Source organism: Ambystoma mexicanum, chromosome 10, assembly GCF_040938575.1.
Source record: "Ambystoma mexicanum isolate Mex_15411 chromosome 10, UKY_AmexF1_1, whole genome shotgun sequence".
In the NCBI taxonomy this organism is placed as follows: domain Eukaryota; kingdom Metazoa; phylum Chordata; class Amphibia; order Caudata; family Ambystomatidae; genus Ambystoma; species Ambystoma mexicanum.
The window spans coordinates 340,096,138-340,121,439 of record NC_090932.1 but is presented as its reverse complement, the minus strand read 5'-3'; the positions used below and the strand labels follow the sequence as shown (position 1 = coordinate 340,121,439).

Sequence of the window (25,302 nt, the reverse complement as noted above, 5' to 3'; positions counted from 1 at the left end):
AATAAAGGTGGAGCTGCTATGCTCCAAACTTGGGAGGAGCTTGGAGAGGGGAGGACCATGACCAAAGACCCTCTGAAACAATACTAGATTCACTGGCGGGTCCGAGCAACAAGACAGTGCTTTCTCTCCACTGGTAGAGATCCATGTCTGTAACCCTGCTCTAGTTGCAAGACTCTCAGAATTGTCAGGCTGGGGTGGGGGGTGGAGGGATGTAACTCTATTCTGGATCCCTTGGTTAGAGTTAAATGATACAGCATTTATAATGCGCCTGTACACAAGTGTTGCTAGGCGCGACAAGACAAGGAGGGCGAAACAAAGGGAGTACAAAACAACGATCGTACTAGGCCTTGTCATTCAGATCGCGCAAGTGTAGGGAGGAGGAAGGGGAGAAATGCCGAGCGGGATAGTGGGGTGCAGATAACTTAAGTGGAGCCAGCATATGGCTTGTAAGTGCAGAGCGAGGGGACTGTAGGGCTGCAGCTGTAGACCACAAGTGCTGGGGGAGCCAGGAGGCAGTGCGAAGGGCAACTGGACATGCAGGAGCCTGTGCCCAAGTTCACAGGGCAGCCAGGTGACCAGTGCGTGGAGCAGTCGGGACATCAACAGGAGAGAGGAAGAGAGAAAGCAGAAGCGAAAAGGAAGGTCTTGAGTTGCTTACGGAACCAGAGGTGGTCTTGCTGAAGTTTGAGAGAGGCTATTCCAGAAGGAGGCCCAGCCGAAGAGCGAGCTCTGCCCCCAACTCTCTGCTTGGAAAAGCGAATGACCCGCAGAGAGTTGGAGGTAGATGAGCACAGAGCTTGAGAAGGGAGATGTTTAGGAAGAGAGAGTTGGAGGTAGTAAGGTCCTAGGCCCCATAAAGCCTTGTGGACGATGCAAAGGGTCTTTAACTTGATCCTTGCCGCTACAGGGAGCCAGTGAGGAGATTTTACAGTTGGAGAGATGGTCCTGTTCTGGATAAATTGTAGATGTCGGAGAGTAGAGGCAGGAAGATTTAGAAAGAGGCTGTTGCAGTAGTACAGTCTAGAGAGGACCAGAGCTCTGGAAACGGTGAGCTTTGGGGGGAAAGTGAGAAAAGGAAGAATACCTCTGAGGGGGTGCAGCTGATATATTGACTTCTGAGAGACTTCAGAGATGTGAATAGAGAAGGCGAGGGTGGAGTTGAAGATGATTGCAAGGTTCTTCGTATCAGGTAGGAGTAGGAAGTGGGCCCAGAGTGCGGGGACGGGGGGGTTAAGATATATATGCAGAGATCATTGGTGGCGCACCATTCCTGAATTGCGGCCAGACAGTCTGGTATGAGAGGGAGGGGAAGTGGCTGAGGGAAACCTGAAAGAGAGCTGGGTGTCCTATGCATAACACTGAATGGTGGAGCAGAAAGTAGCGATGCATTGGGCAAGAGGTGCCAGGAAGTGGTTGAAAAGCCAGGGAGAAAGGTTAGACCTCTGAGGAACACTGTACAAGAGGGCAGAGCGACCTCCGACGGGCCCATGGGATCAGAGCTCACCCTCAAGCACCTTAAGACGAGATAGCTGCACCTTGAGGAGGATGGGGTGCAGGATTCTCTTACTCCAACACCAATCAATAAGGACAAGTCAATGGTTTGGCAAAGGGAAGTCCGTGACAATGACAAGAACAAAAAATGGGGAAACAAATGGAAATCAACAGTGATGCGATCACCTATCTCGCTTCAACTTCCCATTCTTCATTCCAACAGCCATAGTTATAGTACATTCTCATCATCATTGACGTGTAACAGTCCAAAGTTGTCATGCAATTCTATTGGTCGTATAAGGTAACTTAAGTATAGGTGCTATATCTGTATATAGTAACAGAGTGTGAGGATTGGATCATTCTTATCGGCTGGGCGTCTAAGCCCATCCGTTTCCATCACTTGTGACTGACGTCACTAAAAGTATGCCGTCTCATTGGTTCTACTTGCTCTATAGGACCCTAGATTATTTGGTCCATTGTGATTGGGTAGGTTACACCCCTAGACATAAATCTCCACTTTAATTAGCAGCATGCAGAATGGACACACAGATGCAGTGTGTCCCAAGATTCACCCTGCCTCCCTTCCATCAATCAGTACCTTAGGGCTATGTGTCAATTAGTTGGCTGTGGATGGCCTCGAAACTGTAGCTTCTTATCAGGAAAAGTTATTGCATCCTCGGGTTCTGGGTGACATCAGATGTTGGAACCTCTTTGCGCTTGGCTGGTGACATGTTAGTTCACTGTAAATCTGCTTCATTTTCCCTCTATTTGTGTATTTGATTCTTCCTTTAGCCTTGCCACCTGCCTGGGCCTCTTTATCTCAACCTTTACTGGCTGGCTTGCATGCTCTTAAGTTTCATTTCTTCGAAGTTGCCTCTCTCCTCCCTTCCTATTTTCCTAGGCATGAGCTGCTTCTTACTGAGTTTCGATTCTCCTCTTTCGTCTGGCTTTGAGCTAGTATCTGAATCCTGGCCTGTTTGTCCTTCACCATCCAGGGCTTAATTCTGCTTTTATAAAAATTGAGTCACACTTGTATAATGTGCTTCTTGAGGTAGATATATAGTTGGCGCTTGCCGCTCTATCCTTCTACTAAGCATTGCAAGCAGTACCGTTTCCTTAGCTTCTTGTGTTCCAAGCCTATTTACAGGCATTTAGCCAGTTGCATATTTTCATGCTTCTTTCATGGTTACGTACTTTGTGTTGCAACATTGTTTCTTCTTTTAAGTCTATTACACCATTATTCCTTATATTTCGTCTTTACGTGTTGTTCTTTGCTTGTCGTTTCGTTCATTAGTACGCCTGTCAAGGCCCTTGTGTCGTCACCATTCGCCTTCCACTAAGGCCCTTTGGGTCTCTTCAGGGGCAGTATGTAAGTAGTCTTCATTTCGTGTCAACTGCTGGTACGGTTGTCTCAACGGGTACCGCGCTGCCCACGGTTGTCTGGTTATAGGCACGTCAACAGGTATTGCTCTTCTGATGGGAACTGGGCAGAGCCCAAGCGCTGCTCTCTGTTGGTTTATATGCTCCTCATACGTCACATATCTTGTTGAGTATGTTCCTGGTATCTCGAAATGGGTGGCTGGAGTGCAGGCCATATGCGGGACCTCCTCTACACTCCCCCCTCTGGTCGGTTCATCGACCACTTCTGCTTCCTCCTTCGGATTCGTCTTACTTGGTTCTTTTGTATCTTCGTCTTCTGAGTTTGTACATGATGGTGTGAATGTGTGTTTCTTTGGAGTCCATATTTTTATCACTCTGTTCAGACTTCCTGCTGTTTTTACATGTTCGTCCTTGTTCCAGGTCATAAGCTGGCACTGTCCATTTGGGCTGCAATAGATCCATTTCCCTTCATACTTTCTTTATTTTCTGGGATACACGACCTTTGTTCCTTCTGGTGCAAATTCTCTGGCCTTCACAAAGTCTTATTTCTTCATCAGTCAGGTCTCTGGGCTTTCATCCTGCTTTGACATCGATCATGATCTTCATCCCAATGGCTTTCTTCGCAGTTTTCTGGCATTGTGTGTGCTGATTATCTTGATAACACAAAATCCTTGTAGTATCATCAATAGCAGGGCTCCCAGAAACTTCAATATGTCTGCCATCCATTTTGGGACCCATGAGAATAGAGTTCCAAACCAGCTGTCATCAACTTTGTCCGTTTCATCGATCATCTGATTCTGTAGGTTTGTCAGCATACTTATGGCTTCTATTAAGGTTCCATTTTCTTCATCATGCGAAGGTATAAATGTGCAATATGATTCTCCGATTTTTGCGCAAATACCTCCATCCATCGTTGTGATCATGTCGAGTACATATCTGTTCTGGAAAGTCATCAATCAGATTGCTCTGTTCTTCTTTAATCTCATTGAATTCTTTTATGGTGGTGTTGATGGTCTGTAATAATTCCCATCAGGTTATTTTCAACCACTTAGTGTTTGCTCCAACCTGGAATCTTGGCATGATGATTGTTGTGAACACTGATGAGGTGAGGCTGAACAGCCTGTGTTCATATGGGATCACATGGAATGCTTCTTCTGATTTGGCAGAAAAGTAATTTTATCTCTTCATTCGGGATAGCAGCTCCACTGATCTCCTTTTCCTCAGGTGAGCATCTGCTTTCAGGAAACTGACAATTTTCAGGTCACTTTTTGGGATCACCAGCGCAGGAACGTGGACATTCACTATTATGCATATGCCTCCCCAGTTTCTTGGCAGTCTGATGTATGCTTTGGATCCACACGCCCAATAATGATCCATAATCACTGCAGTTCCGTGCGTCATTCCTGGGGCCTCGAAGATTTGTCCGCAGTTCTGATTCTCTCCCATCTTCCTAGTGCCGTTTTTCCTGAAGCACAATTTTGGGCTTTCCAGTGGCACTATCTGCAAGGGTCCTCCTCTGTCTTCGACCCATGTTAGTAACTTTACCAACTTCGGCCATAGAGGTTTGCCACAGTCTTTGTGAGTTTTCTGTTGCTTCTTTGCAGGCTCCAAGGACCATCAAAGCTCGGCTGATCACCACTCCTTCTTCCCATCCATTTGGGGAAACCACTGTTGCCCAAATCTGCATTTTGCCTCTGTTTTTCCAAATTTGAGCTTCTTCTGGGGTTTTTCCCTGGACGTTCAGTCTTGGGTTTATTTCTGTTCCTTTAACTTCAGGGATTTCATACCTGATCATGTGATTCCTGGTATGGGCTCTATTTCTTCTCTTAATGTCCTGGACATATCCATCTTCATCGGGGTAATCCGGTTCAGTTGCCCATTCAATGAGGCGTCCCTCCCCATAAACTGACCTCTGGTGTTGCACATTGCTACGTGTGCTGTCGGGACATCAATTTCTACCACAAAGATTTTGGATTTTTCCATGCTGTACGGTAGGAGTGCACAAACGAAGCAGTTTCCTTCTCCCAACTTTTTTCATGTGTTGGTACCAAATGTTGTTTCCTAGATGTGCTGTGCTGTCCAGGTAATCGTTTAGTTCATTGTTATCTTCATGTGGTCTTCTCTTGATTCTTGGTGTCTTTCTGTAGTTAGCTATAACTAAATCTCTAAACGCGTGTGTGTGACTTTTCCTTGCTGGGGGTCTCTCGGGCATGCTGGTCAGTGGAGCAGGTTTCTTTATCTGCATCGATGTGATAGGCGGAGGTTTTGCAAATCTCTTCCTCTCCTCTTGCATTCTTTTCCTGCCCTCTATGTGCCTTTAACCACCACATGTCTCATCAGCCCAACGTAAGGCTGCATCGTGGGCTTGGTACTTGTTCCCTGTGTTGGAACTCGTGTGCTTGTCAGTACAGTCTCCGCGGGTTTATTTTTCAGTTCCTATGTAGTTTCTTTGCTCTAGCTATGAACGGGAATAAATGATCTATCAACATTTGTGTTCTTGCAGTGAATTCTCCTATAGCCGTTTCTGTCTTCTTGAGGGCTTTTGCTATGTCTGCTTTAGTTGGTCTTTCACTGGATTCTTCTTGGTCTCTCATTATTTACATGGACTGGTTGTTTGGTAGGCAGTTTTGTGCTCTGTCATTTTCGCTTGAGGTTCTGTGGCCATTGATGCTTGCCCTGGTTTGTGTGCATTCAGTGTGTGTGCGTGTAGTGGTCAGTGCTATGTTTTCATTCATTCCGCGCGGACCCTGTCTCCAGCTTTGCTCTTCATTCGTTACCTCAAGTGTGTATGTATCACTGCTAATTGCATTCAATTTTAGTTCGTTTACCTTACCATCAGATTTTCTTGGGACTGGAATAACTATATAGGTTCTGGGTGCTTTTGTGGGACCTACGTGTACATTATCCAGTGGGTGCACTGAAATTGGAACGCTTCATGCACTAATAAAGAATGCAGTTCTGATTGTTAATGACAGAAAGACAAGGATAATCACTATACATATACACATATTCGTGTGGTATGAAAATTGGCAGCATTTCCTTCCATGTAAGCGGGGGCACCCCTCTGTCTGTGGGAGGGCCATGTTACTCTTCTGTGCCCTCATCTTAATCATAACAAATGTCAATGTTTTATTCTTTTCACTTACTCCATTATTGTTTCTCAGAAAGTTTGTATCATAAAGTGTGAACCGCAAGTGTCAACCCTCTTGCGGGTGACGATTGTCTCTGGATATGGGATACAGTTCCCTTGCTAGACTATGGAAAAAAGATGAGACTAACACCTTTGGTGAGTCACATTCATTGTGCATATTAAAAATAGGTGAGTTCCCAGTCCACCCCCCGAAACCTTTTCAGTCCTGAGGACATGCTGGAACCTGTTCAATGCAAAAAATGGAAAAAATTGCAATTTATCAAAAATAAAAGGTGAAGTTCTAGTCTCTGCTCCCTCGATCTGTCCCACGGCGGAAAGTTTCATTGGAATCTCCTCATATAATCTCTCTGAAAGTTGGACTGCTCCACCTGCAGCATAATTCCATGGAGGAGCGTTCCCATATGAGCAACATTAGCTGGATCTCAGATGAAGGTGGTGACGTCAACCTAGATAGGTCTCCCCACCATTTCTGGAAAGTTGGTGACTAGGCGAAACAGGACGTTATGCGCCAGTCGGCTGTTCTCGGGCGACAGGGACATTTGTCCTGCTTTGCTGGGCTCTGGATCACAGGCCCTTCCCTTGACGTGAACAGTCCTTGCACTTTTTTTCTGCTGCGTGGGTTGCAACTAAGTAATTTAGTTTAGTCCACAGTTGGCTCAAATGTTCAGAGTTTATAGGATCTCTAATAAACGTAAGAGTATCAGTGGTTCTCCCGACAATTGCTGGGCACTCCTCTATGATGAGAAAGAAAAGCGTATTTGTGAGTTCATCTACTATCGCCTGTGGTGGAAGCATTTGTGTCCTTATCACTGTATTCCGGTAACGCAGTGAAGGCTTCCGCGATGACAGTAAGCAGTTGCCGGATTACTTTCTTGTTGGCAGGATCTTGAATAAAGTCTGTGACACAGGTAACTATGCTATTACTACTAACTGGAAATAGGTGAGCACATCCCTTGTGAGATTTCTGCTGGGAGATACCATAAGTTCTGCAAAACAAGGTCTTAGTGTTGGTTGCTTCAGGATACTGTGTTAGCTCCATTGGGCAAAAGTCCTCGATCTCAGTCTATTAGTCTTTTTTTTTCTCAACAACACTTTAGTGTGATTTGATCTACACGTTTGTGTCAACATATGTGTTGTGGCTTAGATGCACAATGTTCTTCTTCACCCTGCAACTAGGATGCACAGAGTGTCCGTTATGTCCTTATCCCCTTTTTTGCTTAGAGGAAATGTCCAGTTTAAGCCACAACTTGCAAAAGGGTTCTTTTGTCTTGCTTTGCTGCTCATGCATCGTCCTTCCTCGTCATGGATCTTGTCTGCACGTGCTGAGGTTCTTACCCAGTGTCTGTAATTTCTTCATAGTGGGGTGCAGCTTGGGGGCTTTCTCCGATATAGGGCTTACTGTCATTGAGAAAGATCCATGCTCTTCTGCCTTGCAGTTTGACAGTTGAAGCAGTGCAGTCCTCTAGATGAAGGGGCCATTAAATCTTGGCTCGTCCCACCTTTTTCTCGTGTGGTTTTTCACCAACACAGCATCTCCAGGGAAGATGAGTGGAGCATGTAGACTTTGTCTGTTTCAGCATCTCTTGCTGTGTTTTGTGCTGCGCTGCCCCCTTTTCGTCGTTACTGTAGTTGGTCTGAAATTACAGTACGGCTGGATGTCATGCAGTTCAGGTTCTCTTGTAACTCGGTTCCCAGGACCTCTCGGGTTGACTGGGCATCACATCTAGCTCTATTTCAGGGTGTAATGGGGGTACTCCTTCTTCCTGTGACTATCTCGTGCGGCATAAGATGGTCGGAGCCTGGTTGGTTCCGAAGATCTCTACAATGCCAGTGGGAGGCAGTGCAACCATCCCCTCTTTAGAGTAAGCCTCAACTTGGCTATCCTTTCCTTTAGCAAGCCGTTGAGCCTCTCACAAATACTATTACCTTCCAGATGATACCAACGAGAATTTGTGCTTTATACCAAGCAGCAAGCTGATCTGCTCAAAGACTGTGTTAACAAAATGAGCCTCGTTGTCTGATCTCATCACCTCACACACCCCCATCTAGGGAACACTTCCCTCACCAGGAATTTGGCAGCACAGGTTGAGTCTGGGTGTGTACAAGGACCTGCTTCTATCCATCTAGAGAATGGACACACCACTACAATTAAGTACCTGTACCCGTTACACACTTGAATCATGTCGACATAGTTGATATGTAAGTGCTGAAAAGGCCCATTTGGCCAGGGGATGATTCCTCTCACTACTTTTAATGTGTGCCCAGCGGTGAATTGCTAGCAGATTATGCAGTTCACCATAAAGAATGCAACATGCACAGCTAAATTCGGTATAAACCAGTCTTCTGGGAGCGTTGCCGCTAGATTCTCTTTTGACATGTGAAATGGGTAATGCAATTGCTCCAATGCTATCTTTAGTAGGGCTACAGGCATTACTGGTTTACCAGTGCTGTCTTGCCGCCACAATCCGTCGGAGGGGTTTAAAGAACACCCTCGACGTTTCCACAGGTTCTTTTCGTCCTGAGGTGCCTCCCCTTGAAGCTCCATTAGTTGTGTCTGCCCCATATTGCTATAGGCTTCTGGCGTGGCTCGTGCTATCATCATTCGTTCATGGGTGCATGCCACTTCTACTTCCATGATCGTCTCACTTTTGGGTGCCATACGCTTGGCTTCCGTGTCTGATGCATGATTTCTGCGTGACATGAAATCTGTCCCTTTGGTGTGGGCGGTGCATTTCATGACTGCTATGCCCACTGGGAGCTGTAGTGCCTTTATCAGCCCGTCCAATAAAGCTGCGTGCTGCACTGGCGTGCCGTCTGCTTGGAGGTAGCCCCTCCTTTTCCAGCATGCTAGGCCTGCATGCACTGTAGACGTCACATAGGCGGAGTTGCTGTACACCGTGACTTCCTGGTCTGCGTGATTCTCAATGGTGAGCATCAACGCCAATAATTCTGCAGCCTGTGCTGAATAATGAGATGGTATTCGTGCACTGACGAGTACTTGAAATTCCCTGCTTGCTATGTGTTTCATTACAGCAACGCCTGTATATCTTTGTCCGTCTTCTTGGTCGATTCTTGAAGAACCGTCAATAAAAACAATCTCACCTCACGCCAGGGCATTTTCTTTCACTCTGGGAATTTCATCATAAAATTCTTTACAATTTGCACAGTCATGTATCGGCTCTCCTTCAGTGACTGGCTCTGCTATGAACGTAGCTGGGTTCACTGTTTTACATCAAACTATTTTGATCGATGGATTAGATATGATCACTTCATAGGTGGAAGCTCTTTGAGATGTCAACGTACCCTTTGGTTTCTCTAAGATGGCAAACGATGAGTGCTCGACGTATAACGCCATGGAACATCCCATTACAATGGTTGTCGCCTTCTCTGTGGCGAACACTGCAGCAGCTAAGCTTTGTTCGCATGGGAAGTGGCCTCTTATGACTGGGTCCAGGCTCTCACTGTAATAAGCCAGGGGCTTATACCCCAGCGAGGTTCTTTGAGCAAGTACTGCCGTCATAACGCTGCCATCTGGGTGTGAGGGTAGGTAGAATTCCTCTGCATAATTAGGGATCCCGAGAACTGGAGCTGTGCAAATTGCTCTCTTGAGTTCCATAAACCCCTTTTCCATTGCCTCGGTCCATTCATTCTTTAGCTTTGTCACCTGGGCCTCCTTTAGGGCCTGGAGCAAGAGCTTAGTATACGAGCTGTAATCAAAGACCCATGCTCTAACATAATTGCATAGGCCTAAAAAGCTCTGCATCTGCTTTATCGTGAGTGATTTTGCCGTGTTCATGATAGCTTCAGCCCTTTCTGGGGTCACCTTTTTTCCCTCATGCGAGATGAGTTGGCCTATGTACAGCACTTCCTGTTGACAATACTGTAGCTTTTCCTTGTCAACCTTATATCCTTTCTCAGCCAGTATGGTCTGTAGTTTAACAGAATCACGCCTGCATTGCTCTTCAGTGGGGCTGCAGATTAGGATGTCATCCACATACTGCAAGACGACACTATCCACTGCAATATTGCTTAGGTCCATCTGTAGGACTCTGTTAAATATGGACGGGGACTCAAAGTACCCATGTGGCAACCTCGTACTTTTCAGACGCATTTGTCTGAATGTAAATGACGTCAGATCTTGTCACGGTGCAATGGGATTGAGAACAAGGCATTTTTCAAGTCAATCACCGTGAAATATTTTGCCTCAATGGGTATGTTACATAGGATTGTAGATGGATTAAAGACTAGAGGGAACTCAGATTCAACAATATCGTTTAATGATCTTAAATCTTGGATTAAAAGTCAAGATCCTCCTTATTAGAGGGTGACTCTGACGTCACTAGGATGCCATGATCCATCATGGCGGAAATTGTCTTTGCGATCCCTTCATCTGCCTCTCTGGACATGGGATATTGTCCCGCTCTGGGTAAAATTGCGCCTGGTTTTAATTTAATTTTCACTTCTCCCACCCCCTTCAGGAGGCCAACGTCATATGGTCCTGTAGTCCATACTGAGACAGGCATTTGGGCCACGTCGTCAACAAAGCATTCTGGACATACCAGTGCTAACATCATTCTCTGAGGCACTTCTTTTAATAATTTTTACCCAAAATATGAGACTCTTTTCCACCCTTGTCTCTTCTGAGTCTGGTTGTTCTTCAAACAGATAGTCATCGGTGACGTCAGTCACTTGATACCCTTCTTCAATGGCGATAATCGCACACCATTGTCTGCCTTCATCATCATGGCCTTCAACTAATGCTATCCTACCCCGCACTGCTGCAGCATATATCAAGGGAAATATTTGTCCCTCCTCTTCATGCATTGGTATTCTCGGCCTGAATGGAAATTCATCAGGGGTTCTCCTGACCTTGTCCGCAAAGCCTGGTAATCCTGCCATAAGTACACGTATGCCATATACGAAAACCTCAGGTTCCAGCGGCATAGCTCTCATGGCTCTGTGTCCTGAATAGGCTCTGATCATATCGCACACGTTCGAATAATGCATTCCCGGAGTAGAGCATATTATGCCCTCCTCTGTAAACGAGATGGTCATATTCAATTTTGTCATTAAATATCGACCCAAAATGTTTACTGGGGTCTGACATGAATACAACAAAGGTACATTCATTTTGCATTCCCCTATGGAGACTGGGAGTGCGTCTGTGAAGGGAACTCGACTGTGAGCTCTTGTAAAACTGAGTTTCTATAGCCTGGCCGGACAAGGAAAACTTGTCTTCTCGTATGCACGAGCGTGTTGCCCCGTGTCAAATAAGAAGGAATATTCTTTACCCCCTATGGCGACATTCACCATAGGTTCCCTATTAGGGTCTGGTGTCACTGATGGGATAGAGCACATCAGGGTTCCCAGTGAGCTGTCCACGTTCATGTATAAGTTCGGTCTTCTGTACCCTTGTGGATTTTCTCCATTCCCGGGGTTGCCTCCCCTAGCGGAGTTTGTGCCCTGAGACATTTGCAGTGGTGCCTTTTGAAATTGCCCTTGTGGAAAATTCCCCATGCTCGGGGGTTGAACCCCCTGCTGCGCACCCTGCTGCATGGTTGGTGCTTGCTGCTGCACTGTGTGATTCTGTGCACCGCCCTGATGCGAGATTGCAGGCGGATTCACTGTGCCTGCTCCCATTCCTTGGCAATTTTGCCACACGAGTTGACTTCTGCACGGGCGCGCCAAATGCCCTGTCAAACCACACAGCCAACACACTGGCGGTGGTCGGGCTATTTGTCCATTTGACATATCTGGATTGCGAAAATCAGAGACCCCTTCATGAGGATGAGACTGAATATCCTGCATACACGAGAAGTCGTGGCTGCGCGGAAAATACCAGAGCATGAAAAATTCTGCAGATTTTGCGGCGATGGAGCAACAACAGAAAGTCTATACCACATAATAATGACATGCCCAGCTCTAAGCGAGAAAAGAAATCTTTCCGTTGGATGGTTCGTCCAGAACCAAACAACACTTTCGCCTGAAGACAGATGGGTTACAATCTTAGCTGGGAAGGAAAAAAAACTGACATACGCTGTGGTATCATACTGGAATAACATCATGGAACAGGCACAGATGGGTAGACAAGAAAAGATGAAAAGAATTGCTGAATTGGACAGGATACGATATATTATCTAGTTTGTCACAAAATCTGGCGAAAGAAAGAGTCTGAAGATAAACAGATAAAATGAATTGTTTGAAAAGCAAACCAAACATTTTTAAATAAAATTTAAAAAAATCTGGACTGCCCATCTGCACGTTTTGAAAGCCTCCTTGATTACTCTGGAAACCTCCCTGATTACTCTGCCATCCTCTTCCTCTAAATCCCCTTCCTGTTACGCTCACCTGGTATCCACGGGGTCGTCACCCAGCCGGGCTGCTCGCTGGTATACTTCTCAGTGGTTCCCAGATGTGGTCTGCAGGGAAGGTTCCACCTGAAAATACAGGATGGCTGTGTTCAAGACTGGCCGATCGAGGTAAGTATCCTCCTTCCACCCCCGTATGATTTCAGCCCCTCTGGGCCCTCTCCTCACCTTGTTGTAGAATTAGGCGTGCTCTCCGTCCTGCCTTCTTTGCAGGGGCGCGTTGTCTTTCATGGGCATGTGCGGTCCAATTACTTCAGACGCCGGCCCGTTTAATGTCTTTCAGGTAGGTATTATTGCTGTGTTTTCGTATTATTGTTATTCCTGCATGCTTTTCTTTATTTAGTAATGTCTCTTTTCTCCCTTAGATATGCAGAGCTTCAGCGTGGCGAACTGGCTTTGTTGAGCCTCGCTGGTAAATGATGGCGCGTAATGAGCACTATGATGCGGCAGGTAAGCGCTATGCGCAGCGCTGCAATGTCTTGCTTTTGCTAACCTGTTTTCCATCTTTTCTCATAGGTCGCGGTGATTTCCCAGCGTGTGTGGAATTTCCGGAGCGATGCCAGCCAAGAGCCGACCAGCCAGGTAAGCCTTTTGAGCAGTTCGTAGTTTGCAATGTCTCAAATGCCTTCTTTAATATTGTCTTTACCTTCCTCTTTCAGGTCTTTCGGTCCGGGAGGCGTGCAGATTCAAGGAAGCTGTTCAAAGGAGCTACGAGCAGATAAAGATGAAGATTGAAGGTAAGATGCTGCTGCTAACGGTGTTCCTTTTGACTCTTTGCAGGTTATGCTTCTCCGAGGTTCATGGGTATAGCTGGACACAGTGAGCGTCACGTTGCAGACTGCAAAGTAACGCAAAGCGTGTTGTCTTGTTTGGGTGTGGTTTAAATAGCCCCAACAAAGTAGACCAGGTAAAATAGTCCCTAGGCCACCACACCCAAAACACTATACCGCATAGCTTGGTTCCTAGGAACCAAGCTATTTGGATGCCTCAATGTTGACTGAAAGCCTCAATAAAGTAGTTCCCTGAGCACATGTCTTTCACGGTGTATGAGCATGGCGCCATAGGCGCCAGGACTGTCCCCAAGAGGGCTTTTGAAGTGGATGCCAGGCCTTAGAGACCCGAGTCCTGATCCCACCTGGCCAATGGGCTTGCCAGTGGGGATTTGGGACAAGGGTCGTGACACTTCCCCTTGGGTATTGTCCTACGATACCCTGGTTGTTCTGCTGTGGGTTAGCCACCTGTTGTACGTTCTGTTCGGCTGGGCTGGTCAGCATGGCTCCTTCAAGAGCATACTTTGATAACTTCTTCTGCACCAGCTTCGCTTCGTCACCTTTTCGAGTTGCCTCCTTTTTCCGATTCTTTTCTTGTAACAATCTACAGTAATGTGCAATAGTCAACTATATTTTGGCCCACGGTTTAGTCTCAACTCCTACCAATTTCTTAAGCTGTTTTTGTACTGGCTGTGGCAATCCCTGGCACAATATGTGATAAAATACAGGTATAGATTTCGTCCAAGATTCGTGTGTTTCGAGCACCCACGCATCTTGGAAATTCTGGATATAAATCAAAGGATCTTCTGACTCCTTCATTTTTCGAGTCATTATAGCTCCCATATTGGAGGTTTCTGGGTAAAGCACTCGTAGCGCTTTCCATACTGCTGCTCTGCAATTGTTGAAAGGCGCTCTGTCGTGGGCAGTGTTAATTATGGTAACACCAGGGTACCCAGCCCGTGCCCATACATCGTCTGCTCTCTCACTGAGTATGGCCATCAGGAGACCTTTAATGTCCCCTATAGCTAACGTGACATCTCCTGTCATCTTTTCTAACTCGTCTATCCACTTCCCAGCTCCCGATGTCAGCATTGGAAGCTTGTTTTCAAGTTCTCTCGATCCATGTGTGGCCATGGAATATATTGCGGTCTTGCTCCCCGCTTTTCTAACAGCGGAAATTGGAATGCGCAGCCTTCTTTCTCCTTCCCCATAGCTCTTCTGTCTATCGCTGGGGTAACATTCTCGCATCGCCGTCTGCCTGGCAATATTCTCAACCTGTCTACATAGGGGGGTGCGGACACCCCCTCTGACCATGGGGTGTTCCTTCATGCCGGTCAGGCTGTGTGGCAGACTCTGATGCCCTTGGTGCAGACTCGCTAGCATCTGACCATCGTACCCCTCTGTCCCTTGGGAGCTGCTTTTCGAGCAGTCTCCCTTCTTCATTGGTCTCGCATTCCGTCTCCTCTCCGGAGTCGGACACTGATTGTTCCCAATTCACGCAACTCCTTGCGTCATCGCCGTTCTTACTGATTTCTAGTCTATCCAGGGACAGTCTCCTGCTGCCACTACTTCGGGTGACATCTTCAGTGTCATACAGCTGAGTGCTTTCCAAGCGCTCATCTTACCCTTGGGATATTGATTCTAACCCCATTTCATCATATACTTTGTCAATCGTTTCCCCGATGCCTCTGGTGTCAAAGTCATCCTCAATATTAGCCCCACTAGTGCCTGGTACTAAATCGTACGCAGAGAGAAATTCTTCAGTGCCTTCCCATTCAACAACAGGATTGGGTTTTTTAACTTCCTGCCCCAGATATTCGAGATCGCGTGCCCTCTATCTACACTTACATTCAATATCATCATCAAATTCTTTGCGCTTCCTCGCTTCTTCTCTGACCTTATCTTCTTTCCTTTTCCTTTCATTTCTACGTTCATTTGCTCTTCGAACTTCCTCATCTTCTCGTCTCTTTATTCTTTTTTCACGTACTCTTTGCTCTTCTTCCAACCTTTTTCTGATTCTGTCTGTACTGGTCATAGGCTGCTTTCTGTTTGCAATCGAGCTGCTTTCCTTGCTCTTCTCTATATAGCTGTTCTCGCCTCAGCCTATCCTTCCTTCTTATTCTCTCGTCCCTTATCTCCCTTTCCTTCTCCTTTTCCCTTTTCTGTGCCTCATCAGACTTCTCTCTCGGTCTCACATCAGCACTTCCTTTACCATCGAGTTTCAACAATATCTGTCCTCCCAGCCATTTGTCTTTTGCGAATGCTATCTCATCCGTTCTGTCTTCACTTCCTTTCCACTTCTTTCCCCTCTCTCTCTTTATCGAGAGATGCACTAATCTATGCCTGGTCCTTTCTCTCATCATCGCGTCTCTCCTTGTCCCTCTGGACTGCGGAGATAAGATTCTTTTCCTGATCCTTCCCTTTATTGTCGTCACTACTGTACGTAGGTGACTCATATGTGGGGTTGCTGTACACTGTGGCTGCTTTAAGCTCCCTTAATGGGTAGAGTCCCTCAGGCTTACTTCGCTCGGTTTCTAATTCGGGCGGGGCAGGAGGCGCGGGTGGCGTCTCACCCCCCTCCGTGCATACGTTTAATATCCAGTCAGCAGGTGGCTCTTCATCCTTCGACTGTTCGAACATTTTCCAATGTTCTAGAACAGCGAGGCGTTTCTCTAGTTTCTTGCCTGTATGTGTGGCATACAAATAAGTCGTCATGTGTTGTAAGACTGCTTTAGATAAGGACCCGTTTTGTGGCCATGGCATAAACATCTTGTGGGCGGTACCCTTAACCCACTCGGTACTGTATTTCTTAAGCTTGGGTACATGTTTAGGCAGTTGCTTACATAAGTGTGCTAGTGGAGTAATATCTTCCATGCTTAGCCTGTCTCTAACAATACTTCCATGTAACTTCACCACTCCTTATAATATGAGCGAGCACCAATACCGCAAGCTCCAATCCAACCTTTTCCCGCCAACATTTTATATCACCAGTTTACTCAAGAACATCAATTAATGTGCGATTCCCTCTCAACTATAGAATCGCGTAAAATCCCTTGATCAATTTCAAACAACAAGGAGACCAATTTCCTTACGTGTGACACATCAATATAACATGTACGACAAACCTCAAACAGACTAGACAGACACCAGCTGGACACAGATATCTCTGCCTTCTATTCATTACCCCGACATGGAGTTTAAACAAACTCCTTTTACGACGTCTTTAATCATTGTAGTAGCCTAGTCTTTCCTCATTATGTGGGACTATGAGTTCACGTTTCTTCTGACCGCTATATTAAAGCGCAGGAACACGGCGTATCCTCTCTCTTCTCGGGTGTCTACCCCGGTATCCTCTTTATCTCAGGTGTTCACCCCAGTATTCACTATTTTATTCAGTTATTCTACAGTCATTATCCATATATATATATATATATATATATCTTCTCTACTTCTGACTATTTTGTTTTTCTCCACCTCCCTCCGTTACCTTTTCCCTTAATTGTTCTATTGCCTAAAGACATTTGCCAAAGCATCAATTTTTTGTTTCACTCACCGCTCGCATCGTTCCAGTCTGGACCCTCGGGATCACCGCCTCAGTTACTGCCTTTTTTTGGTCTTTCGTCTGATCCACTGCCCGCAGGAATGGAAGGGTTTGTTTGTAAAATGGGTGCCTTCAAACCCACTGCAGTTTTTTTAACACGTTTATACTATCATTGTCCACGGGAAGCTTCACAGTCTACTCGACCAAAATGGCTAAGGACTTGTGATATTGCCGAAGACCTAGAGTTAATTCGTGTCGACGGTCAATAGGTGTTTTATCAATAACCAAGTGTACAAGAGTGCGGAGCGACCTCTGATGGGCCCATGGGATCAGAGCTCAGCCTCGCGCACCTTAAAACGAGATAGCTGCACCTTGAGGAGGATGGGGTGCAGGATTCTATTACTCCAACACCAATCAATAAGGACAAGTCAATGGTTTGGCAAAGGGAAGTCGGTTTAATGACAAGTACAAAAAATGGGGAAACAATTGGAAATCAACAGTGATGCTATCGCCCGTCTCGCTTCAACTTCCCATTCTTCATTCCACCAGCCATAGTTATAGTACATTCTCGTCATCATTGACGTGTAACACTCCAAAGTTGTCATGCAATTATATTGGTCGTATAAGGTAACTTAAGTATAGGTGCTATATCTGTATATAGTAACAGAGTGTGAGGATTGGATAATTCTTATCGGCTGGGCGTCTACGCCCATCCCTCTACATCACTTGTGACCGACATCACTAAAAGTACGACGTCTCATTGGTTCTACTTGCTATAGGACCCTAGATTATTTGGTCCATTGTGATTGGGTAGGTTACACCCCTAGACGTAAATCTCCACTTTAATTAGCAGCATGCAGAATGGACACCCAGATGCAGTGTGCCCCAAGATTCACCCTGCCTCCCTTCTATCAATCAGTACCTTAGGGCTATGTGTCAATTAGTTGGCTGTGGATGGCCTCGAAACTGTAGCTTCTTATCAGGAAAAATTATGGCATCCTCGGGTTCTGGGTGACATCAGATGTTGGTACCTCTTTGCGCTTGGCTGGTCACGTGTTAGTTCACTGGGAATCTGCTTCATTTTCCCTCTATTTGTGTATTTGATTATTCCTTTAGCCTTGCAACCTGTCTGGGCCTCTTTATCTCAACCTTCACTGGCTGGCTGCTATGCTCTTAAGTTTCGTTTCTTCGAAGTTGCCGCTCTCCTCCCTTCCTGGAGTTGACCTCGAATTCCTAGGCATGAGCTGCTTCTTACTGAGTTTCGATTTTGCTCTTTCGTCTGGCTTTGAGCTAGTATCTGAATCCTGGCCTGTTTGTCCTCCACCATCCAGGGCTTAATTCTGCTTTTGTAAAAATCTAGTTGCACTTGTATAATGTGCTTCTTGAGGTAGATATATAGTTGGCGCTTGCCGCTCTATCCTTCTACTAAGCATTGCAAGCAGTACTGTTTCCTTAGCTTCTTGCGTTCCAAGCCTATTTACAGGCATTTAGCCAGTTGCATATTTTTATCCTTCTTTCATGGTTACGTTCTTTGTGTTGCAACATCGTTTCTTCTTTTAAGTCTATTACACCATTATTCATTATATTTCGTCTTTACCTGTCGTTCTTTGCTTGTCGTTTCGTTCATTAGTACGCCTGTCAAGGCCCTTGTGTTGTCACCATTCGCCTTCCATTAAGGCCCTTTGGGTCACTTCGAGGACAGTGTGTAAGTAGTCTTCATTTCGTGTGAACTGCTGGTACGGTTGTCTCAACGGGTACCGCGCTGCCCATGGTTGTCTGGTTATAGGCATGTCAACAGGTATTGCTCTTCTGATGGGCACTGGGCAGAGCCCTAGCGCTGTTCTCTGTTGGTTCATTAGCTCCTCATACGTCACATATCTTGGCAAATATGTTCCTGGTATCTCAAAATGGGTGGCTGGAGTGCAGGCCATATCCAGGACCTCCTCTACAACACCACAAGTAGAGGGAGAGATGGAAGGGAGGAAACACCCCAGTTGGACCTGAGAGGCTCGGTCAGTGAGAAAGGAGGTCAGCCAGGCCAGGACCTGATCGGTGATACCCAGGTTATTACAGAGGCGAATGAGCAGGATGGCATAGTTAACCATATCAAAAGCAGAAGAAAGCTTGAGAAGAATGTGTACAGAAGGAAGGTTAGAATCAAGGTTAGAGAGCAGGTGTTCAGGAAAGCAGTTTCCTTGCTTCTGGCAGCTCTTAAGCCAGACTGGTGGTCGTGGAGACAACCAACAGATTGTGTGAAGATTAAGCTGGGAGATGGCCAGCTTTTCCAAGATTTTGGCCGGGAGAAGAGTGATAGAGATCAGGCGATAGTTAGCCAGGGAGGAAGGATCGGCCGAGGACTTCTTAAGAAGGGGGTGCACAAGGGAGTGCTTAAGAGGGGAGGGGAAGGTTCCAGTGGCAAAGGAGTGATTGCAGAAATCTGCCAAGACTGGAGCAAGAGTTTCGATGTGGTCCTTCATCGTTCTGGATGAACAGGGGAGAACCTGCTTTGGCGAGACTTTCATAGATTGCACTTGTCTAGAAACATTGTATGGGGCGAACAAGGGCAAAGAAGAGCAAGGAGTAGGAGAGACGGCCACAGGCGGGCCATGAGTGGAGGAGGAGGAGGAGGAGGAGGAGGAGGAGGAGTAGGAAGAGGAAGAGGAAGACTGGGTGGACAGGATGTCTTGAGTTTTAGTGATGAAATGAGAAGCCAAGACCGTGCAGAGGGCCTGGGAGGGAACAGGAGAGGTAGAGACTGTAGCAGGATTGGCCATCTCTTTTTTTAACTTTTTTGTTACATGAGATATCTCGGCCAAATTTGCCTCCTTTTTTTCCCACATGTAGGCGGTCGTAACGCCACCCAGGAATCCCAGGTTGCTGTAGGGGGGGTGAGAGAAAATAAGGAAAAAGTGCGCAAATTTTGGGTTTTTTCAAAAAATGCCAATAAAATGATGTACAAAGAAGCCTGTGATTTTTTCCTTGTAAGAGCTAGGAACAAATGGTTTGCTGTGCTGAGTTCCCCAATTTCGTGGCTCTCAGGAACAGGTTGAGTGGAAATGGGAAAAAAATATTTTGATGTGGTTATCAACCATTTTGTGAGAGGTAGGCGATTTTGGCCATTTTTGCCAATTGGACATGCATGGACGGAATGGAAGAAAAGGGCAGAAAAGCCAAATTGGAGGACAGAAAGGCATATATTTCTGAAAAGTAAACAAAACTCCAAGTTTAGGAAGGGGTGATTTGCATAGGTCGGGCAACAACTAGGTAGGGGAAACTGCCATCGACTGGGGAAAAGCGGGAAAATGACTGAAAAAAAAGGTATGTGTTGGACATAGTTGGCTTGGTACGGCAATGGCTTCCATGAATTTTGAGAAAAGCAATGCTCCGCTACATTCCCCCGACTCTTGCAGTTAGGAGAGCATACAATTTTTGTAGTGTTTTTACAAAACAAGCAATACCACAAGCCAAACACTGAGCCATGGTACACAGGAGTTTTACGCTCACGGCCTGACCAGACGCACTTAGCATGTGTAAATTGGGAAAACCAATGTGGTGAGGAACGGCAAGCATACATTTTTTGAAAGAGCACAGGCAGACCTTTTCAAGGGTAGGTGACTTGTGCAGGTTACAAAAGTGTATGGTGGCTTAAATCAGCGACTAAATGTAGGTCACATTTGGGAAAAGAAAGGGTTGTGAGACAAAGGGCACCAGCAAATGGGTCAAAACGTTATGAAAACCACACAAACACAACACATGGCCTACCGTCCCGCGTTCCCACAGGTGTCCCGATGAAAACGGTACCCCACATGTGTGGGTGCACCTACCTGGCCGCCAAGGGGAAAGCCTAAAACACAAGTAACCCCAAGTCTGTTTTCAGAGCAAAATCTCAGACATTCTGCCGACCGGCACAACTTACAGATATGGGCCTCGGGTGTCCAAGCCACAGAGGAAAACGGGGAACCCCATGCATTTCCGAAAAGAGGACACCCGTGGGAATCCGCAGAGGTATGATTTGCGCACATCGCCCCAGATTTTATTACCCAGACAGCACCGCAAAGTCCGAAATGTGGGGAAAAAAACGCTTTTTCTGCACATTTCGCTCGACGCACCAATCGAAACACGCCCCCAACAACAACACATGGCCTACCGTCACGTGTTCCCACAGGTGTCCCGATGAAAACGGTTCCTCACATGTGTGGGTGCACCTACCTGTCCACCAAGGGGAAAGCCTAAAACACTGCTATCCCCCCAAAGGGTTTGGGGAGGCAACCGACAGATTTAGGCCTGGGGTGCTTCAGCCACCAAGAAAAACAGGAACCCCCATGCATTTCTGAAAAGAGGACACCCGTGGGAATCCTCAAAGGTATGATTTGCGCACATCGGCCCAGAATTTATTACCCAGACAGCCCTGCAAAGTCCGAAATGTGGGGAAAAAATGCTTTTTCCGCACATTTCGCTCGACGCACCCATGGAAACACGCCCCCAACAACACATGGCCTACCGTCACACGTTCCCACAGGTATCCCGATGAAAATGGTACCTCACATGTGTGGGTGCACCTACCGGGGCTGCAAAAGGAAAAGGTTAACCCACTGGTCATCCCAAGCCTTTCTCTACTGCCCATTGTGTTCATGTGGGCAACCTACAGATTTGGCGCTAGGGCGTGGAAGCCAGCAAGGAAAACAGGGAACCCCATGCATTTTCCAAAAGAGGACACCCCTGGGAATCCACAGAGGTCTGCCTTGCGCAAATTGTCCCAGTTTTTATTAGCCACAATCCCCGACAAAGGGTTATATTTGGTGGGGGAAAAAAAACACAATGTTCATTTTGTCTGGTGTTCTGGGTAATAAATTCTGGGCCGCTTCGCGCAAGTCAGACCTCTGCGCATTCCCACAGGTGTCCTCTTTTGGGAAATGCATGGGGTTCCCTATTTTCCTTGCTGGCTTTGACACCCTAGGGCCAAATCTGTAGGTTGCCCACATGAACAAATTGTGCTGTGGCGAAAGGCTTGGGGTTACTAGCGGGTTACCCCTTTCCTTTTGCGCCCCCGGTAGGTGCACCCACACATGTGAGGTACCATTTTCGTCGGGACACCTGTGGGAACGCGAGAAGGTATGGCATCTCTTGGTGGCGACGTGTTTCGGTGAGTGCACACAGGGAAATGTATCTGAAATTGGCTGGAAATCCAGACAATTCTCAGATATTTCCCTCTGGCCACTCACCGAAACACACCGCCAACAACACGTGGCCTACCTTCCCGCATCGCCACACGTGTCCCAATGAGAGGCAGACCTCTTGTGTGCAGGTGTGGTACCTGAGTGACAATGGGTACATCTTTTGTATAGTAACTTCTCTGTAGTGCGCTTAGGAAACAGTAAAGTACTGGTAGTAAGCCATTTCACATGCACCTTTCCTCACACTTCCCATACATACCAGACACAATGCAGTTAGACACGCAAGGTGGGATTTAGCACAAGGAGAAACCTCCTCGTGTAGCACAAAAAGGTTTGTCCTTGTGTGCAGTGATGCCACGACAAGGCACCCACCGGATCACTGGCCATTCGTATCCCTTTCGTGTCTGCAGTCAGTTGGCATCCATTTCAGCAGTTGCACTTCTACCAAATCACTAGCACCAGAGCAAGTGTATCTACACATGAGCATATCTACACACTTATACCACGTGGACATGTGTGTACAATGCAACTGTGTCTCTAGCAATATCTTAACTATCATTTGGCATCAATTTTATAGCAACTGTGTCTGCATGCAAACTTTATGTGCCTGCAATCACATGTGGACACTGATAGCAAGTGCATACTGGCTCACTTCGCTACCCTGCCCTACAGGCGCTATCTTCCACACCAGCTTTGAGTATGCCCATAGCAACTATGGGCAAACATTCTTATGTTCAACCGTACCCACACAAAACAGCCACCCTGCAACATGACAATAATTTCTGCAGTGCTGGAAAAGTCCATTCACAGAAATTGCATCTGCATGTTTTTTTGTATCTTTACCTAATTCACACACCAATCATATCCAATTCATTCCTACAGAAGACGTGTCACTTACACCACACATAACATTACTCGCAGTAAAACAATAAACAAGGCAGGATCTTACGAGGTATGCAAGACACCGCTGCCATATAGTTGGTGTCCAAGTACCACTTTCATGACACTTAGACCTCACGGGAGGGAGCCAAAGTGGCGTGTATTATTTTGAAAAGACACCCCTTGAGTGGAGGGAACCTGAATGGTGTTCTGGTCTTCCACAACGCACCGCTTGAGTAGAGGGAGCGGGACTGGCCTTTCTTTGCTTGCCAAACCTTAGGTGGAAGGAGCCAGATTCGGGTTCCTGTCCAAAGTACGCCGGAAGCGGATGGGGCTTTCCAGACGTTTTTTTTATAAGGCAATCCCGAACAGGAGCAAGCTGCACTAGCGTGCCTTGCCAGGACACCCCAAAGGGGAGTGACCCAGAGTGCTCCACCCTTCTTCTCCATGGCCCGCCTCAACTAGAGGCGGTGGAGTGGCATTCCTTTCCAAGATGCGCCTGCTTTGGAAGAAACAAGCATTGCGTTACTTTGCAAGGCACACCACGCGCAGAGGGAGCTAGACTGCCTTTTCCTTATGAGGCCGACCTGAAGTGAAAGGTACCGGGGGTGATGTCTCTTTCCCAGGCAGGCCTCAAGTGGAGGGGGCAGGACTAGCATTGCTTGCCTAAGCATGCCAAAGGGGAGTAAAGCAGAGTGCTGTCCCCACCTACTCCAAGGCACACCTCAAGTGGATGGAGCTAGAGTGGCATTTCTTTCCAAGATGCGCCTGCTTTGGAAGAAACAAGAGTTGCGTTACTTTGCAAGGCACACCACGCGCAGAGGGAGCTAGACTGCCTTTTCCTTATGAGGCAGACCTGAAGTGAAAGGTTCCGGGGGTGATGTCTCTTCCCCGGGCATGCCTCAAGTGGAGGGAGCAGAACTAGCATTGCTTTCCAAAGCACGCCAAAGGGGAAAGACCCGCATGGCACAACTCAAGTACAGGGACTCGTAATGATTACTATTTCGCAGGCACGCCTCCAATGGAAGGAGCCTGATTAGCGTTCCTTTGCAAGTCACGCTTTGAGCTGAGGGATCTAGACTGATGTAAATTTTGTTGGCAGGCCTCAAGGGAAAGCTATGGCTGTGGTTGCCTTTCCAAGGCAGGCCTCAAGTGGAGGAAGCAGGACTAGCAATGCTCATGAATGCACGCTAAATCAAGTGAAGTGAGTTGACATCCTGTTGCTTTTTCATTGAAGGTATGTCATGATCTCTGCTTCCAAAAGGTCAGGGTTTTCCCAACTCCCTTGGAAGCAGATCCATAACCCAGGTTCCGAGTGCCAACCAGTCCCAATTGGGACCTTTTGGACCCAGTCCTGGCGCCAGTGGCACCAGGCTCATAAATATGCCCAGTCCCAGCGCTGGAAGCGCCGGGCTCATAATGCTTGGGTGGACTTACCTTCAGCAGACCATGCTGCTTACTTGCCTGCCAGTTGAGCCTCTGATCCTCTTCTGTTTGGAACTACTTTTCCTGTTGGGTGGGGCTGGAGCCACTCCCTAGATTCAGAACACTGGAACTCTTCTGGAAGGCAGGAACTCTTTTCTTACCAGGAACTCTTTTCTTACTTAGGCGTGGCTGTGGAAGGAGGGACCTAAGCACTACAGGAGGCTATTTAAACCACACCCGGTGGATGAATCTTGCTTTGCGTTATTCTGCAACCTCTGCAGCAGAACGCTCATCGTGTCTTCTGCATCCGGTCCTGGGCCTAAGGAAAAAGGCTTACCATCCTGAATCCAGTCTTCAGCAACACCTATAAAGACAAGAAAGAACAGGTTAGCATTCCGCCATCTGAAAGGCAAAGGCTTACCATCCTGAATCCAGTCTTCAGCAACACCTATAAAGACAAGAAAGAACAGGTTAGCATTCCGGCATCTGAAAGACAAAAGTTTACCTACTCTTCGTGCGCTCCGGAGGTCTTCACACTGCATTCCGGCATCTGAAAGACAAAACAAGGTGCGTTTAAAGACATTGGGGAACTTTAATACTCACGTGCCATTACTCCTTTCCACATCTAATCCAGTGGGTATTCCGGCACCCTGCAGCCGCTCCGAACTCGTACCTGCAAAATAAAAAGACAGTTAGAGCGCATAGTGAAGCAGGCAACAAGCGCTTACTTACGTGCTTCCAGGCGCTTCTATTCATCACACGGGCTCCATCTTCAACTCACTTCAGCCCGTCATCCGCCATCGCCGGAACCCTGCAAAACAAGAGACATCATTACTAAAGACTTTAAAGACATTTGAATGACTCGAAACTTACAGTTCGTGCAGTAAACGACGGACAGCAGTCCTCTGAAGTCAAGAGGCCTGCGCTACCTATCCAGTGAAGAAACTGGTTACAGCACCCTGCCCCGAGGCAGATGGAGAGCTCGGCATTCACTTACCTAAGGTGAGAGCGTTAACCTTTGGGGGTCTACAGGAGAGGAGAAGAGGAAAGAGATAGGGACACCCCAATAACTCCAGTTCATTAACCCCATATTTTCTATCTGCAGACATCTTACTCTACACGT

General features: G+C 46.9%; 1 protein-coding gene across 2 annotated transcripts in view; it reads left to right on the top strand.

Moving 5' to 3' along the window:
- Positions 1-25,302, top strand: part of ASH2L (ASH2 like, histone lysine methyltransferase complex subunit) — a 1,246,012-nt gene that overhangs the window by 1,135,102 nt on the left and 85,608 nt on the right. The window lies entirely within an intron of this gene.